Here is a 5,478-nt window from a genome sequence, read left to right as displayed (position 1 = left end):
TAATATTTACCGGGCCATGGAATCGTCAAATTAGCTAGGCCTCGCTTGAAGTTCTTAAGTTTGATTTCAATAATGTCATACATAACTAAGTAGCAAATTAAAGATATTGATATTCACGATATAGTAAGTTTCTCATTGTTGTTGTCTTAATAAATAATTGTACAAATATTTAACTTGTCTTTTTTGTCGTGAAAAACTTTTTTTTTCTGATAAATTAGGTTAAAAACAAGGGTGCGCATCATACATGGGTGCGCATTATACAGGGGTAAATACGGTAAAAGCATATCTGTCATGAGCTCCCACAGAGCTCCAAAAAGTTTTGTAAAATCTGGCAGGTTACCGTCATTACCAGGAGTCTTTCCATTTCCAAAAGTATCCAGTGTTTTGGCACATTCTTCAATTATAGTTATTTGTCCTTTACAACCTGGTTTTTCTTCCTATGACAACTCTTGAATGTTGACTTGACCACATATGGAATAAATATGAATATTTTTTCTCTTTTTCAGTATGTTGGTCACCACCTGGAAATTATTTATGATGTTGATTGTAACAGGAAATCTGTTACAAGAGTAACAACGTGGTGTAAGCCAAAAAGCCACTCTTTTAGCAATGATGAACAAGCAGATTTCGTGTTTCCGTGCATCTGTTCTGTAGTAGGTCACAGGTAACGTCAAAATGTGATAAGAACAAAGTCTTTCCACATTTGAACGTCTTCTGTGACCTACAACTGCAACTTGAAATCTATTTATTTTATACGGTTATAAAGCAAATAATGTAAACTGTGACGTCATCTATGCGTCTCTCCTCTAATAGATCATAAGTAAGAACCAATCAGACTGCACGTGTTATTCAGCTTATCATATAAAGTGCATGTATTTTCTTTGCCTTACAAGGTGTTTACTTCCGGTTTGGATCACGACGATTCTACTGCATGGCACTTATGTTGTTGACATGATTTACAGTAATCAACTTATACCCACATTTCGTTGTAAGTGGTGAATGATGGAGGCTATTCAAACTTCCTTGAAAGAAAATCAGGTTAATAAACAAAATATCATCCATGAATTATAAGAAAGGTGAATCAGTGATTATGAAAATACACCAACATGCAGTTAATTTTTTTTTTTTTTATATTAGGATTGTGGCAGACTTGAGACTTGGTGTTTACTACCAGAAATGCCACGACCACGACTGTAGAGGGATTGACTATCGTTCCCCTGGTATGTTCTGGCTGCCGAAAACACATCATTTTTTAGGATTTGTCGGGGAGCAGACTTAAAATCGAGAGTGCGGAAGAACTATTCAGGGACAGTTCTCGCACAGATTCCAATTGAAATGATAAGTATGGCAGGGTTTTTTCCAGGAACTGGAGAAGTAACCAGTTTCTATCTACCTACCTATCTAATCTCTATTTATCTAATTTATCTAATCTATCTAATCTATCTATCTATCTATCTATCTATATTCAGATCTTTACCAGCATTATTTAAGCTTTTTACAATCCTTCAACAAGATAATCAAGAGACGCTTACTCTTAAAATTAAAAGAAAGGTGTGGATTCTTGCGAAACATTTTCAAGACTTTGCAAAAGTATGAAAATAATGATGGAGCCTTAAAAAATAAACGGGGAGAAGTCTGGAGTATATTCCTAACGGCGGGAAGTGCTTAACTAAATTTCAGATTCATCCATTAATTACTCAAACATTGGGAAAGCTTTATCGGTTGCGTTATTTGAGGAAGCATTGAAGGGGTAAAAGTCTCTTTATCATAGAAACTAGTCATAGCCTACTGTCGTATGTTCAAAAAAAGGAATTTGCAAACTCTGTATCGTTTGGTTACTTTCAGAAAAGTCACAGGAAATCAATCCGTTGTCAAGTTGTGAGGTAATTGAATAATCACTCTCCTGTGTAAAAGATTTGAATACGATTCATGAAGTGTAGTTTATTAATCTCATCATGAGCTCTTTTGTTACTTCATTTAAAAATCTTTCAAAACCGTGTATTTTCATTTTTCAGTTTGACGAGTTTTCAACTAATGATTTTGATGATCCAGAGCTTTGTAAGTTGTTATCTGAATGCGAGCAGAGGCTAAGTGATTCTAGGAATGATGAAATGGAAGAGATGCGTAATACAAACGAGAACAACTTGAACGAAGATGGTTTCCCAAGAAATAAATAAGATGTAACGCAATTTGACAATAGTGGTTGTGTTACGCAACCTAAAGTTGGTGATTGTGACTTCGGTAATGACTTGGACGATGCATTACTGCTTGAGCTTCAGGTTCCACACCACAGTTGGGATATTAAGGGTGCAGTTTCACATACAAGAAGCCTTAGGGATCACAACAAGCATTCGTGACAGTCTTGTCAGGATAATGAGAATTATACAAACGAAATGTGGAAGTTATCAGACGAGGGAAGCAACAAAACCAAATTAAATAAAACGGCTGGAATGGACCTCTCACCAAATTATCCCGGATTTGTCAGGTTGAAACACAAGCCCGGATGAGTGAAAAATATATGTGTGGCGGGGTATTAACTGAGAATTATTGCGAAGAATTTTTATCAAAAGAGGAAGTTTCTGAGGGGTTAGATGAAGAACCTCTTGGTGATTTAGAGTTGTTCATGGCTGCGTAGGAGGCCAAAAGTACTGCTTCACTCAAATGTATTCTACTAGTTTAGCACACTAGTTATTTTATGTGATAACTCTTTTCAGTACCAGGAAAAGCTTTAAAGATAGTGTAAGTTATTTGTTAAGTTCAATTCGATGTTGTCCTGTAGAGCCCTGATTTCAAAGGCGGTTTCGAGAAGTGTTTTCTAACTACATGAATAAGTGATAAGCGATGTAGCGCTGAGATATCTCAGTTCTCAAATATGTGATAAGCTGGTTTTAACGGAAAAGAAAAGTTTGAAAAAGAGAGGCTTTCAAAAGAAGCTGTAAGAGCCTAAATAAAAAAAACTTTAAAGAAGAAGTTTTAATGAGAGAAAGTTTTTAATGAGCTAACCGCCTCCCGGTAAGCTCAATTGGTTAGAGCGCTGGACTGGTGTGCGGGAGGTCGAGGTCGATGGTTCGAGCCCCGGCCGGACCAACACTCAAGGTCTTGAAATAACTGAGAAGAATGCGCTACCTTTCTATATAATATCAAGAAATCTCAGATAAGGACGAATAAACCGTAGGTCCCGTCTCCTGGATCTAGTAATTAGTTAATTTGGTTAGGCAGGGGATGTTAAAGAACCCACTCACGAGATTACTGTGAAGTGGTCTGGCCTGTTTACTGGGAATTGGGGGGAGGGGGCATCTTCAAATAAGTTTCCTTCGATTGTTTGTTTGTTTGTTTGTTTGTTTGTAAACTGCTGATGCAGTCCGGCCAAAGTTCCCCGAAAAGTGTTGTAATGCGCATTTGATCATATCCACATGTTAATTTGCGCAATATAAATATTAAATTATTACTATTAATATTATTATTATTATTATTATTATTATTATTAAAATCACTCGCCTTCCTCTCTTCTCATCGTCTCCAGTTATTTTATTGTGTTTTGGAGCCAGGAAAAACGCTTTTCATTGCTGTTATGACATAACTAGTTGTCGCCGATCAAATGCGGGCCCTATAATAAAGCATCCGCTTGGAAACTGAATTGACCAATCAGAAGATGCGTACTGTGTTCATTTATGTTAGAAAGCATCATATAAAAAAGATCGCCGGTTTAAGGTGTTCAATTAGTAAAGGAAAACGTGTTATTAAACTGTGCGACAGTAGCAGAGGAGTATAAAAACGAGGGAGGATTGGGTGGGTGTCGCTAATCTTACCTTCTATCCCTCACCACCCCCCCCCCTCCTTCCCCAAAAAAAAAATAAAAATGACTATGATATCCGGCAGTTGGGTCGGGCATCAGTACATACTTTGGCCCACAAGAGGTGATGTTGAAGCTTTGAATTGATCGAGGCAGAACATCTGTTCTCCGAGTGTGATTTCAAAGACTTTTAGGTGTAAATCATTTTATGTTATTGTAGTTCTTAGCAATAAGATGTAAACTGTTTTTTCATTTTCTCTTTCATGATCACTGTGCCGCATCTTGCCTAATAGTGGTAAGCCAACGAGGTGGAGTGTAAATTGGTCGCAAATCATACATGTGATTTAAAAATCTTTGTGGAATATGTTTGGATTAAGGCAAGAAAACTGGGTCTAGTTCATAAACTCGGCTAACTTCTCGAGTGTAATTTAGAATAAAAGACGTAAAATCTATCTCCATGGCGACAGCATACCTCAAAATGATCAATTCAATTTCCAAGTTTGCTGGTTTTACTGTATTGTGTCTATTGATATATGTTTTCTAAATTACTGTAAAACCCGTTAAGAAGCCTCCTTTGAATAAATTGTTATTGGTTTTTTTTTCGTTGTCAAACAGTAATATTTAAAAAGTATTTAATAAATATTTCATTGTATCTGATTTATCACTTTCACGGGTTTATTACGAATCAACTTAACGACCTGCTCCCACTTGGCTTGTTAGCTCAATTGGTAAGAGCGCTGCACTAGTATCGCAGAGGCCAGTGGTTCGAATCCCGTACAGGCCTGATTTTTTTCAGGTCTGATTTTCGCTATTGCTTAAATAGCGCTATCTACTGCGAGGATCGTGCATCATACTTATCTAATACCGCAGTTCAAAATATATGAACTTCAAATATTTCATTGTATCCACACAGTAATAAGCTGGTGACTCATGCCATTTAAAATTGACAAATTTTACATGGCGTGAGTCACTTTACATTCGCTCCGACGACGGACTAATGCTCGAAACGTCAGCTTTTGTAATCGTTACGGTGGACAATTTACCATTTCAACTCTGTTGAAATATCCAAATTATTAAAATTGACAAAACCTTTTATATCTATAGCAATGTAAAACTAGCTGAAGGCACAGTTCCTGACGTTATAGCACATATGTTTGAGGATGTCGTCCATTGTGACTTGAAATGAATGGAAAACTCGCTAATTACAATGTATTTTTATGATAATGATCTGGAAAAGCCGTATGCAGCCTGCTTTTTGCGTATGACTTCATTGCTGTTTGAAAGGCACTCGATCTGAATCGAAGTGAGGGAGCAGCGAAAATATATTTCAGGTATTTATTCCTTTTTGATATTTAAAATGTACGAAGAAAGATAAGATTAAATGACAGTGAATTATGACATCCAAAGAACCGAGTGAAGGATGATGATTTCAATTCCACAGGGAATAAAAAACATTTTTTGCGTCCATGGAATTTAAACATGGCAATTACTTATTACTACCTCTCCATTTTTTTCGTTGAAAGGGCTGATAGAGAAATTCGTAGTTACTCAGGCCTGTCATCAAAAACTTCGCCCAATCCTCAGAAAAGGAATCGAAGTTCAGAAATTTTAAAATTGATTAACGCTGTTTCCCATACTACGTTTTTAATGGTTATTTAGAATTTGTTCGCAGGGATAATAACAAC

General features: G+C 36.5%; 2 long non-coding RNA genes across 2 annotated transcripts in view; both read left to right on the top strand.

The window, feature by feature from the left end:
- Nucleotides 1–1,843: 1,843 nt before the first annotated feature.
- Nucleotides 1,844–2,970, top strand: LOC148731104 (uncharacterized). Its single transcript, XR_016001578.1, has 2 exons — nt 1,844–1,883; nt 2,016–2,970. It is a non-coding gene; the product is annotated as an uncharacterized LOC148731104 (long non-coding RNA).
- A 2,066-nt stretch (nt 2,971–5,036) lies between these two features.
- The window catches only part of LOC148731103 (uncharacterized), a 2,264-nt gene continuing 1,822 nt past the window's right edge, over nt 5,037–5,478 (top strand). Inside the window, exon 1 of the long non-coding RNA XR_016001577.1 lies at nt 5,037–5,124. This is a non-coding gene — a long non-coding RNA (uncharacterized LOC148731103). The remainder of the gene's footprint in view (nt 5,125–5,478) is intronic.

Source organism: Stylophora pistillata, chromosome 5 (assembly GCF_964205215.1).
Source record: "Stylophora pistillata chromosome 5, jaStyPist1.2, whole genome shotgun sequence".
Classification (NCBI taxonomy): Eukaryota; Metazoa; Cnidaria; class Anthozoa; order Scleractinia; family Pocilloporidae; genus Stylophora; species Stylophora pistillata.
Note: the sequence above shows the minus strand (reverse complement) of the source record. Positions and strands in the feature narration are given on the sequence as shown.